Source organism: Euwallacea fornicatus, chromosome 26 (genome assembly GCF_040115645.1).
Source record: "Euwallacea fornicatus isolate EFF26 chromosome 26, ASM4011564v1, whole genome shotgun sequence".
In the NCBI taxonomy this organism is placed as follows: Eukaryota; Metazoa; Arthropoda; class Insecta; order Coleoptera; family Curculionidae; genus Euwallacea; species Euwallacea fornicatus.
In genome coordinates this window covers 81,585-93,836 of record NC_089566.1, presented here as the reverse complement: position 1 = coordinate 93,836, position 12,252 = coordinate 81,585, and the positions used below count along the sequence as shown (strand labels likewise).

The following is a 12,252-nucleotide window of genomic DNA, read 5'->3' as shown; positions in this document are numbered from 1 at the left end:
AGTTACATTATACATTACAGGTGTTTTCATTTGAAATGAGTCACACTGTGTATAAGAGCACCAGAAATGCATGGATGGCATCCAAACTTTTTAAAAACTGGTTCTATCAACAATTACTCCCTGAAGTAACGTTATATTAATTCTATATGTATAGTATACGCCTTTCCGGATACTAAATTAATTTCAGGTTAAGTGTTTCTTAAAGTCTTAAAATCTCCCTGAAAAAACTTTATTACTGTTAGAAAATGCCCCATAGCATCCAGCCATTAAAGAATTGAAAAAGTGACGGATGTTTTTTGTAATCTTCATGCCACCAAGCGTCACCCCTCTAAACCAACCTATGGATCAGAATATACCAAGGCTTACAAAACTGTACTACAGAAACAGTATTCTGAGTTCCATCGTCGCTGTAGACGATACAATGGGAGAAGCTTTGAAGAAATTTACTTTATGAGATGCAGTTATTAATTTGACAGTTTCACGGAAAAAGTTATGTCCTTCAAACTATTATGAAATACTAGCAAAATACAAAAACAAAAACTAATGAGGTTGATAAAAACGATTTGGCGTTGTCTATTATAAAGCAGCATTTCGATGAAGAAAAAGTCTTTATAATGCCCTAGAAGAGACTATCGTGCTTCTACAAACTATAGTACCCTTTGAATGTACAATTTTTAATGTGAAAGAATAGAATAAAGACACAATAGTAGAAGATTTAAATCTGGAAGGCAAATGTAACACCGATAATGATTCTCAAAAAAGTGATGGTGAAATCCAAGAAGAACTACTTAATAAAGTTTCACACTCCGACGCAACTCAAGCTCTAAAAGTAGCAACGGAATGGATTAAACAAAATGTTTTAATCGTTACTAAAATAATTATCCTAAATATGTATGTGAGCATTCTCTGTCCATGTTGAAACTATTAATCAATTATCTGAAAGTATCACGGGGTTCTGGCTCTAAATTCCTCCAAAGATAAGTGCCACCAAGAAAATGGTAAAAGGGCTATCATGAATCCCCTACCAAGCTATTTCCCGGATTAGCGTGGGAAGAGAGGGTTGTTTACAAATTCCTTTAGCGTAGGTGAGAATAACGTTTAGGGGTTTGGTACCCGTGGGAAAAAGGGTGGACAGCCCTTCCATTTTATCGGTTCTCTCAAAAAGAGGGGATGTGTGCTGTATATGGATACCGGGTTGTATCGGGATTCCATTTTTGGTTCGCGAAGAATAAAGAAGTGCTCTGAGAATTGTTTTTTTTATCTCCACCCTTGGACATAGAATCTTACATGTATATGAAAAAGCGATTGTGGCAACGGTTTTTATTAATCAAGACCAAATTAAAATAATATCATATTTTTCACTAAAGAATTTGTCATATTTGTAAACATATATATATAATTATACAGGGTGTTCCTAATTATCGTGTACTGTTGGATAATGCTTTCTTTTATAAGGCAAAATTTATGAAGGTATCACTTCCATAAGACACATATTTTAGATAGATATGTTTGGTCTAGTCCCTCCAGGATTATATAATCACACCAGGTTCGATGTATGGGTGTCTGGAGCGATGCTTGATATTTTTTTTTTTTGCGTCCTGATATAATAAGACACTCTTCTATTATCTGTCGGACCGTGCATATCAGAAATAGTTGATCATTAGTAATAACAGTTTTTTTCTTTTAATCTCCATCACCGAAGATGTACATACGAAAGGGGGTAATTCTTTGGCTCATTTCACGCCTAAAATGTCATATAAACGTAGGATCGCGAAAGCTTCGTTACCAATCTACAGGGTGTTTAAATTTTTAAAAAAGTCAGGTTTTTCTTTGCAGCTTCTGTAGTTTTTGAGATAGTTGGTTAAAATTTGTAATATAGTTTATGACGGAGAACTTACATTATTGATCAAGTCAAATAATTTTGTTAATCTATAGAATGATATTTTTTCAGTGGTCAGGGCCTCTTTTCTCTCTGACCATTTAGCAATGCGTGGATGGTAAATGCTACAATACACGATGACTTTGTAGTGTGACAGGGTGGAAACTAAACGCGAATTCAGTAAAACACCTTTATTTAACAAACTCAAAGGTACAAGATTACGAACACAGGTTGTAAATTTCTGTTAGCACGAACAAAGTCGATTTTCGTTTCTTAACTGCTTTTCTCGAATTCTTTTTTGAACTCTTGCGTTTGTGTTCTTATATACTATTTCGTATCTCTAGATATCGTTAAGGGTAGATTTAGACCTTTAACCTATTTAATTACAGTGAAATGGATTTAGACCTAAGGCCTCGTTAATTATGAATTTGTTGTACTAACATAGTGACGTCCTAATTGTTCTGTAATTATGTCTGGTTGTTTCCATTCGATATGAGTGGGTACATTACAACTTCTTAATTTTATTAATAAACTGTTTAAGATCTTGTGGTTTTTTCGTATCTACATCGGTTATTGAAAAAAAAACAAACAAAAAATGAATTTTTGGTCAGATTGTCAACATTTCCGGTAGATTGGACGTTTCAATGATTTTTTGTATTCTTATTATAACGACTATACTGTAAATAGCGATAGAAGTTAAACGGTAATTTTTATTTATTTTTTCTAAGTACTCATTTACCAATACTTTTGTGACTTTTTGGAAAATACATAAAATATTATCTGAATCTGCAAACTTTAATTTTCATTTTTGATTATGTTTAGAATCACGTGTAAATTTTTTCGGTAATTAAAAAATGTTTTTAATTAAAAATGTATTTTTTAATAAGCAATCAACTTTTCCATATTACATTATATAAAAGTAGTCGTTAAGCTGCATAAATAAATAAATAAATAATGTCAATGTTCAGTTAAAAGAAACAAATCAGTCTTCATAGAGACTGCGAGCAGTAAATGGAAAAGAATGAATTAAGGCACCATTCCTTTAATTGAGTTAATAAAAATATACAGTATAAATGAAATATTAGAAATTTTGACTTTATGTGAACCTGAAAATTAAGTTATTCATTGCCAGCTGATTTGTGCTAAGCTCTTTACATGGTTCCGTTTCATCATCAAAATAATAATACACCTAAAACCTTAATAATGCTTAACGAAGCTTTATAATAGCCCATGAGCCCATGAGTTTCATATCACAGAAATGTATATTTGACTTCAATTTAAATTTTTTGTCAATTGTAGGTATAAAAATTTGCTGTGTAAAATTATAAAAATTACTGTTATCAAGGTAACATTGTTTTACCTTAATATGTATATTGCACATTACACACCTATTACAAAACCTGATAATTTCAAAATCAAAATGAAAAGACTGAACTAATGCAAGAATAACATGTGGATGGATGTTCTATTTCAAACTTCAAAACTTTATAATGTTGTTCTTTTGATTTTGTTCAATCACTTATTTAACAATATTTTTAAAGTTTACAATTATCAATATCCAACATGACTATTTTCACTTAAATATAAGCCAACTCCAACAAAAAGACTGTTCAGTCCTTATCAAGTGGCTAAAAGACTGTTTAAAGCAAAAAAAAATGTATTCAACCCAAAAAAAAAGGTAAAATCTCATTCCCGAGAAATTTCAACCGCACAATTATCAGCTTTTTCAAATGAACCATTAATGGTAATATTATTACTTTGGTTGGATCCCTAAATATTATTGTCACTTCTGGCTGAACCTCTTGGAATTCACTAAAAACTCAAACATGTTCGCAAAAGTCAAAATATATAAAAATTCTTGAGGTGAATGGAGCACTGGGTTCTTTATTTTTTAAAATAAAGAACCCAGTGCTCAGAATATACAGGGTTATTCACGCTATACGGCTCGGAATATTGTGGCCAAAATACGAGGTTTTCTAAAAATTTTTCTTTTGGGTCATATGGGGATCTATTATGGCTATTTTTTAAAATTATTTTCATATTATACAGGGTGTCCCAAAAGTGCTAAAAGTATCAAAGTCGTGTTTTTTTAAATGGAACCCCTTGTATATTGTTGCATTTTTGGATTCTCCGATCAAAATAAATGTGTGTTTTAATAAGGTTTACAATACCTAGCACTTACGGTTTTTGAAATCATTTAAATTTTGTAAAAATTTGGCCTAATTTTCATGTTTTAACCACTTAAGCAGTATTTAAGTTATGTAAGCGTAATTTACAGTGTAGTGTAATAATGGATCATACTTTATATCCCAATCATGAAAAACTTGCCAGCTTATACAGGGTGTGCACAAATTAAAACTATTCAAATGAGGACTTTAAGTGGCTATAACTGGATTAATTTAAATGCAATGCCATATTTTTTAACTTACCAGGATATGTAGTTTTTAAATACCCATCGAATGGTACTAGGGTGTTCATAGCTAAGTCTTCGCGTTTTTGCAGAATGCACTAAATAATGGCTCCTTTTTTTTTCAGAAGAAGTTTTCACAGAAAGTAAATCATTTGTATTTGTCATGCATTGTAATGTTTAAATTCATTTTATTCGAAAACGAAGCGTCCTAGCATCGTGAACCAAGAGTGTCTTTTTTTTCTGGAAGCGTATATGGTTTCATAATTTTGCATCAGCAACTAAAAAATGGGGCACATAAAAAAAATCTAGCATTTTTTAACCCCGACACTACCCGTGCAGCACGCCTCTGACGAAATAATTTCCATTCAGCCACATCAGTCAATTGAGGCTTATAAGGTATAAAATCGTACCAAATTTCATAAAGTTATCTTGCACCGTTTTGGAAATATTTCAAAATTACCATCATCAGAGTTACGTCTTTAAAGAGGCATACCTCATTAAGGAAGCATTTTCCGACATTGTTTTATTTAAAGTTTTGGTGTTATTTTTTGACCTAATTTACGTTGTTTAAATATGGTGCTTTAATTTCGGGACACCCTGTATATTACTTGGCGGCTTCTACCCACAATTTTGGCAATTCTTAATATGGAATATTTTTCTTTCCATAGGCATAGAATCTTAGCGATTTCACTCTCATTTAACTTTGTACCTCGCCCCATGACTTCGAAAATTGAATGGTATTTGTGTTTATTTATATTGCGTATGGGTTTCATCCTTCATAAAAAAAAGATTAAGCATAAATACTTCAAATTACTATTCGCTGAATCACCGCAGAGATAAATCAAACCAAAATGTGCTATTATTTTGACGCGTTAACTTTTCACGATTTTGATTGTATTATTTATTAATACCTCATTTCCATAAAAATTGTAAAGCAATCATTCTCCTTTGTTATGTATTACATAAGTTAACAAAAAATTATTAAATAAAATGCATTACAAATGACTTTTGACATAAGTTTCACTGTGTGCTATTTTATTGTCGCGCACTGTAAATACATTTTTGTAAATTTAATTAATTATCTATGGTAGATTAGAAGATAAAAATTCATGAACATTATATAATTGTTCACAACATATTTATTGATCACAATAATGAAATAAATATTGTTAAAAATAAATTTAAAAGCATTTAGAGAGTCTTTTACATTAAAAATGCAGGTGTACGAATAGAACTGTTGTATACTGTAGGTACCTTTCCAACATCGCCGTATTTTATGCCCCTGAATCGATTTAGTTCTCTGCCTCTCTACCTGTCGATCCTTTTTTTCAATTTATTTTCGTTAGTAAGCCTCGAATGGATCTATATAGTTTATACTGCGTGTTTTGTTGTATAGGCCGTATTATCGACGATATTTGTTTGATATTCGAAGGTGGTTTAAGATGGTTTTCTGGATCGTTAGTTGTTAGCAATAAATAAAACTATCATGAAAATTGTGATTTCCACAAGTGGTATCACCCGATATCATCTTCTGGATGTACGAGTGCCAGCAGAGGTTTTTATTTTTGTAACTCCGACCACTATTAACACCTTATGAGTGTTGTAATGCCCCCTTAGGCTACGCCTACGCATTACGGTGTCTTAGTAAATTGCCCTGGGATGACCGTATGTTGGGAACCCGTCATTTTTCTATAAGGGTTCCCTTACATAAAGAACCTTTCACTCCTTACTCCTTATTAAGATTGACACTGTGGTTTTAACCATAGTGTCAATCCAACAATCTCCATTGCATTCGTATTGTGAAACGTATACGCTTTAAATTCCTCGTTTACACAAGACTCATTTCGAAATGAGTTATTGAAAATTACCATAAATCCTATTTTTAACGTTATATTACTGATAATACATTATAGATTCAAAGATTTCTAGAATTATTTGATAAAAATAGGAAAAATTAATCACTTGAAAAACGTAAATACCCTACAGCAGTGGCGTGCTAATATGAAGTGTTCAATTTGTTTTAACGATTTACAGTATATCAAACGTCGAAATCGAAGGGGTGTTCGTACAGTCAGTCTCAAATGTCTACATACACTCTGTAAATTGTATATAACTAATAAATTAGTGAATGCACTTTCTTCTTTTGTTAGTTATGTAACGATACTACTCTAGTAACAATACATAAATATAAAAAAAATTATTTATTTACATTCCTGTGTAAATAAAAATTAAAAATCAAGAATTTATAGCCCACAAAAGTCTACATAGACTTTTAGATATAATTTATCTATTAGTTTGTATTTAATATTTCCCTCTATTTGAGTCAAACTCTGCTTCAAAACGTTTTGGTATTGAATTAAATTTTCTGTAACGTCAGAGGGTCTTTTTACCCACGAAGTTTGTAAAGCGCGTTTTAATGTTTGTTTTTTAATGTTCTTAATTATTTTTAATCTTTTAGTCTTTCTTTTTAATGCATCCCATAGGTGTTCTATAGGGTTCAAATTAGGCGACTGAGGAGGTGTGTGCAATTTTTCAGATACATTATATAAAATTGATTCACGAACAGCCCGAACTGTATGTTTAGGATCATTGTTTTGTTGAAATATTCAACGATCGCCAAACTTCAGTTTTTTGACTAATTGAATCAAATTGTCTTACAATATTTTTAAACATTGTAGATAGTTCGTGGTATTTATTATCAATGAAAACTAATTTTCCAATCTCGGCCGCTGATATTGATACTCAAACCATGACGTTACCTCCTCAATATTTAATAAACGACACTAAATTTTGAAGTGTGAACTCTTAATTACCTTTTCCATACTTTACCCTGTCCGTCACATCCAAAAATGTTAAATTTACTTTTATTGCTAAATAGTACGGTTTTCTAAAACTTGAAGCGTTTGTTTAAGTGATTATTATCACCCTCTAGTCTTTTCTATCTGTTTGCTGAAGATATAAATAGTTTTCTTCTTTGATAGTTATTTGATCGCAATATACGTCTTACTGTATCATCACTAACAGTCTTTCCTATATCATTTTTAATCTCTATAGCAAGTTTTGGAGCACTTGTTTTGGGTGCTGAAGAAACTCTTTTTAAAAGTGATCACACATCTCTTTCATTTAATTTTCTTGGGCGACCAAATCTTGCTTTATTGCTTGTATTTCCTCGATTATTATAGTTTTTAATGATGGTTCGAATTGTACTGCGAAAAAATTTTACCATGGTTGGTATTTTTATTCTTCCTATAATTTTCTATATACGATTTTTAAACAAGTAGAATACCAGAGAATGTTGATCTCATACTACTTTAAAATATAATTTTATGCGCCTTTCAATACATCATTCGAAAGAGCAATGGTCAAAGAGGTTTTTAAAGATATTTGAACGACTCTTCCATTTGCATGTTTCTCTTTATTTACTTACAAAGTCAAGGTTTGACATTAGAGAAATTCATTTATGAAATTTTAAAGCATCACAATTTTTTTTCATATGCAGATACTACTACATGTTTGATATCGATAAAATACATATTCAAGTTTATGCGAAAACCGATAGTCGCAACAAATGTTCTATTAAATTTTTGTTGTAACTTATACAGAAGTAAACGGCAAATTTGGTAAAATTCGGAAAAGTGTCGATATCTGGAAATGCGTGACACTTTGTATAATAGTATATGTATATGGTCAAATACGTTCACAATCATCTTACCTTTCACCCTCTTTCGGATGTGTATCGGTAAACCAAACAACCAAACACCCTGTATAGTAACATTCACTTTAGTACGCCCGTCCCGTGCATGAGTTCATTGTGTTTTAAATTTTTACAAAAATTTCGGTAATTACCCAATCAAATAATTTATTTATTATGTTAATTTGTTGACGATTTGTACTTTTTCTTATTTTACTACTTATTTATTACATTTTGTTTTTCATTTAAATTAGAGGAAAATCAAACAAAAATGGATTTCGATGAATCTATGTCTATGGCTTCAGTAAGCATTTTAACCAATGTGTCTGTAGAAACTGATGTCGATGATGAAAGAATCAATTCGTCCGATGAAGAAGTAAAAAGTCAACCCTCGACATCTAAGGGCACTATAACTATTTCAGTTGTGGATAGAACTTTTTTCAAAATTTGTTAAAGAAAAATTTATTTCCACAAAAATATAGCCCAATGTAGAAAATGTTTACGGGAAAAAATTTTAATATCGAGAACAAAATCTTCATCAAATTTTATTTCACATCTGAAAAGAGTTCATAGTAATAACGTTTATAATGATTACAAACAATGCAAACAGTATATAAAATATTCTATATTGCCAAAAAAATGTTGGAAAAAAAATCGGTGATTTCGATAAAACTGATTTTGAAAATGTTTTGATGAAGCATGTTATCCATACTATGGCTCTATTAAACCTAGCGGATGATATTTATTTCTGAGAAATTTTCATATCTTTGAGAATATCAACATTAGGACTTCGTATTATAAGCTATAGAACTTTAACTCGAAAACTGGAAGAGCTATATATGCATATTACGATGTGTACAAGTATGAAATGCGGATTTTTTTATTCGAAAAGAACCTGTTAAATTTGAAAGAACGATAAAGGATGGAGTATTGGAAAAAAAGGTTGGAACTCTTTCAAAATTTCAAATATTTTGTTAAAATTTTATAGGTAAACACTCTAGATTACTACGTTATAATTAGTATACAATTGGTAATACGAGTATATTCCAAATATAATTGGCTTTGAACTATGTATGTAAACAGGTAAATCTACAGACAAATTTAGTTTTCAGCCTGGACAAAATGGTCGAAACCGAATTTTTTTAATCATTTTTTCTAAAAAAATTTTTAATGGAAATTCCAATTTGTTTGCAATTGAAACATATATTAGTATGCCTTAAGGTGTTGCTGTTTTTAGTAATTTGCAAGAGAGAATACTACAGCTACTTAATGAGGTTGCCAAGCAAAACTTTATTGTAAGTTAATTACTATTTAGAAAAACGACAGTTTCGCGAATATTAAATCATTTTAAACGTGAAGGAACTATGAAACCCAAGAAAAGTTTAGGTCGATCGCGAAAAACTTCACGTAGATTAGATAAGAAGATTATACGACTATCACGAAATAATTTGTTGACTTTATTTTCAAACATTATGAGTATCATCAATGAAACTATTCCTACTGGAATTATGAATCGCACAGGTCGTCGAGGTTTGAGAGAGGTACGTAGGTCCTTCACAGTTTCAAAACTACCAAAAAACTCTTCTTCGTAGGAAGAACATAAATGTAATATCGGGATTCAATAGGACATCAAATTCTAATACTAGAATAGATATGGGATGGTGGTTATATCTACCAAAGAAATCACAGTTCCAGAATAAAAGCCATAAACGTGCGTTTATTAATTAAAGATAAAAAACATAAGAAAAAAGGAGCAAGCGGACCGAGGCCTGCCTCATCTCAGTTCGTCGTATTCGGGACTGCCCGGATGAGCCTCTTCCTTTTTCCCATTCCCTTAAATGCTACCTGTGCTTCTGGTTTTTCACCCTCACTTGGGTCACATCTGGGCACCAGACACCCAGAGGATCATCACTCTAATTGTCCTATAATAACGTCTTTAACTATGGGACGCGGTATTGTGACATAGAAAGAACGGACACATAAATTTAAGAAGATGTCGATGGTTAACTAAAATATGGCCTGGTTTTGTGATCTTACATAAAAGCAAGATTATATTTTGCTGAAATTCATGTTAATTGGACCGAAGAAGATTGGAAACGAGTCGTTTTTAGCAATGAGTCAAAATACAACTTATTTGGAAGTGATGGTGCTAGATAGTGTTGGGTATAAATATAGCAAATTTTCATAAATTTGTTTTTTAGATCCCTTTACTATTTCCCTACCATTTCTTTATATTTGTTAGAATAAATGTTGATAAATAAACAGATGTTACTATTTTCATTATTTTCATATTAATTCATGTAATGAATGGATGAATTTGGTAATTTTGGTAATTGTTTTCCCCCTTTTTTTTGGGAGATCGACTGGAAAGTAACCTGAACTACCCCATAATAATGTTTTCATGACTGACACGAAACTTTTAATTTAAAATTCCTATTTCATTAAAAAAAACTATCATTTTGTTTTAACTTTTGATAAAATTCGGGTATTTCCTAAAAAAGCATTAATTAAACATTTTATTTTTTCTGGAAGTGAAAAAGTTTTTTACTTCAAAAATAATTATATTTGTTTCAATTTTAAAATTTAGTAAAATTAGTATTTTTTAAATGAATTTAAAAACATAAACAAAATAACGTTTGAATATATGTTGTTATTGCGAGAAAAATAAAAACAATTAGGAAAATAGTGCTTATTTTCTTACCAAAATAATAAAAAACGATAGTCTTTATGACATTAAGCAGACATTAAGATTTTGATTTTTAGGAACAACCTGTGATTTTTCTAGAATGAATGAGAGAAATAGAGAAATGGCGGATGGAATTTATTCAAGAAACCACAGAATTTGGAAAACTAAACGACGAAGACGGAACAAAATTCGACGGATCCTAGAGGAAGTTTTAGTCGACACTGGCGACGACTCGAACCGAAGAACCGACGACGGGGGACCATCCAAAATTTTTCCTAAAAACATAGTCGAATCTAGAAAAGCCAATTCTGGCCGGTTTCTTCCTCAGAGAACCCTGGGAAAAACTTGCGTTTTTTTTCTACCACGAAATTCTGCTTTTCTACTTTCTACTTGCAAATTGTAATGATACAGTCTCTTCTCCACGGTAGATGTAAAGCTCTACAATCAGTGTGTGTTCATCTTCGTCGTCCGATTCACCGTTATCAAACGTCGTTATATCGGTGTCTTTTAGAAAGAAAAACCCTTTCCCATTTTCGTCTTCGAAAGTCATATTAACGCCCTGATATACTCTTACGATTATGTCTGCCAGTTCGATAGCCCCTCTTTGGTATTTCACGACATTGAAGTTGGACATTTTCTTCTTCACTATCTTAGCCTTCTGCCGTTCACGTTGGAAGTGACGAAAATCCATTATCAGTTTTTTCATATCCATTTTATCTAAAAAAAAAACTACCTTCACTGGTTTTTATCACTGGTTTAATGCGTACGAACCTATTCCGAGTCCCATCAGCCTGTCGGATATCAGGTGCGAAGTATTTTCGCTGTCCGATCTCTCTCAGGATGTGGAGTAGATTTTAGGAATTTGTAAATATGTATATATACTTGTACAAAATAAATGAAAAAAAACTTATATTTGATTTTGAATTATTCGAGTGTATTCACTAAGTGGTTGTGGGAGCTATGTGGTTCGACCCAAGTTTCCCGGTGGCGAGGGAAGAGAGAACGAATTGCCTTGGTGGCTGGCTACGGTCTTTTATACTATTCCGACCGAACGTTCTAGAACGTCCTGCCGGAAGTTCAGTGGGAGGATTTTTCCGAAGGCCCTAGGGACCGGAAGATCGCTTTAGGGTACGTCGCACTGTCATCTTGACCGATTAAAGCTTGACGCGCCGCTGCAGAGAACCCTGGGAAAAAAACTTGCGTTTTTTTTCTAGACGAAATGGCGGACGGAAATTATTTAAAAAATCACAGAGTATAGGAATTTAAATGAAAAGGACGGAACAAAAATCGACGAATCCAGGGGGGGGTTACAAATTGGTACCGGAGAAGGCGAAATCCGAAGTTCCACCAATGGGGGGCCGTTCAAAAAAACTCCGAGTGCCCGGCTGAAAATCGAACGAAAGAGGGAGCACAAACTTCTCACTACTCCGACACTTTGACGAGAAACTGCGCGCCGAACTGTAATAACCATGAGGAGGTCGAAGTATCGGCAAATCAAACGGGAGGTGAATGCGGTAACCCGACTGAAAGATGAAAAATAAATAAATCCTAGCTCTGTTCGATGGAAGAATTCGCAAAAGATAAAC

The 12,252-nt window shown here is 32.3% G+C and overlaps 2 long non-coding RNA genes across 2 annotated transcripts; one reads left to right on the top strand and one right to left on the bottom strand.

Moving 5' to 3' along the window:
* Positions 1–9,422: 9,422 nt before the first annotated feature.
* Positions 9,423–10,258, top strand: LOC136347059 (uncharacterized). Its single transcript, XR_010733424.1, has 2 exons — positions 9,423–9,521; positions 9,573–10,258. It is a non-coding gene; the product is annotated as an uncharacterized lncRNA (long non-coding RNA).
* A 1,042-nt stretch (positions 10,259–11,300) lies between these two features.
* Positions 11,301–11,747, bottom strand: LOC136347057 (uncharacterized). The gene is made up of 2 exons (XR_010733422.1): positions 11,438–11,747; positions 11,301–11,383 (listed from the first exon to the last, which is right to left on the bottom strand). It is a non-coding gene; the product is annotated as an uncharacterized lncRNA (long non-coding RNA).
* Positions 11,748–12,252: the final 505 nt, after the last annotated feature.